Here is a 1,099-nt window from a genome sequence, read left to right as displayed (position 1 = left end):
GTTGATTTTGTTATTATACTAGCCTCTAGCCATCTGAGTTGGGGTTATTATAGGTTTTGGTGCTAATTTTTAAGTTTATATTTATGAGATGAATGGTTTTTGGATTCCACACCCTTGGTTTCTGGTTTCTCCTTCCTTTCTGGTTTTCTGGCCTGAGTAGCCTGGGTTCTGGTGACCATCAAGTCTTCACTTTAAAGTACTTTAAATTTATTTTGATTTTTTGATTATTGATACATGAGTATATAGTGTTTGCAGCACTTCTACCTCTTTCTCTCCTTCTTCCAACTTCTTTTGTTCTACCCTCTTCCTCTCTTGAATTCACTAACTCCTTTCTATATTCGTGTGTGTATGTGTAGTGTGTGTGTGTGTGTGTGTGTGTGTGTGTGTGTGTGTGTACAACTTACAGGGTCTATTTAGGGGTGGATTATTGTGTACACTTGTTTAAGGCTTACTACTTGGAATTAGATGACCTATCAGAAGCTTGTTCCCCAAAAAAATTGAGTTTGAGTTTCTTTTCCTTATTATTATCAGTTCTTTGTCTAGGGGCTGGATCTTGTGATATTTTCACTTACTCTATTGACACTGATGCCATGTATGCCAAAGTAATATATTCTGGTGGTCAGGTAAATTGAGAATTCATAGTAAATTTATTATGTAAAAATGAGCTAAAATCAGGAACAGTAAAGTCTGTGTTGAGTGGAGGCCAGTTTGCTGAGAATGAAACCAATGAGGTCAGTTTTAGGGAGATCCATTCTCACATGCTGTGAAAAGTACATGTGTATGTTACATACAGACTCTGTTACTAATAGCTCCACAGAGATTCCCAAATTCCCAAGTTCATCTGAAATTTCAGTGAACTACTGATGGCTGCACATTTCTTAGAATGTTAAATAAAATAAATAATATAAATAATAATAAATGTTTGCAGTACTTAATACCTTTAGTTCAGGCAGTAATTGTCCATAGATAGCATGTTGCCTATTTTAAAATGACTCTAAACTTAATTACACAGCAGGTTCCTCTGTCATGTACAAAGTAGTTGAGATTTGTTTACTACATCAACAAATTAATGTTGTTTCAGAAGCTAAGAAATAAACAA

At 34.8% G+C, this 1,099-nt stretch overlaps 1 pseudogene; it reads left to right on the top strand.

The window, feature by feature from the left end:
• The first annotated feature begins 590 nt into the window (after positions 1 to 590).
• On the top strand, positions 591 to 890 carry LOC116095361 (annotated as a pseudogene).
• Positions 891 to 1,099: the final 209 nt, after the last annotated feature.

Source organism: Mastomys coucha, unplaced genomic scaffold, assembly GCF_008632895.1.
Source record: "Mastomys coucha isolate ucsf_1 unplaced genomic scaffold, UCSF_Mcou_1 pScaffold18, whole genome shotgun sequence".
NCBI lineage: Eukaryota > Metazoa > Chordata > Mammalia > Rodentia > Muridae > Mastomys > Mastomys coucha.
The sequence above is the reverse complement of the archived record's forward strand: the minus strand, read 5'-3'. Positions and strand labels throughout refer to the sequence as shown.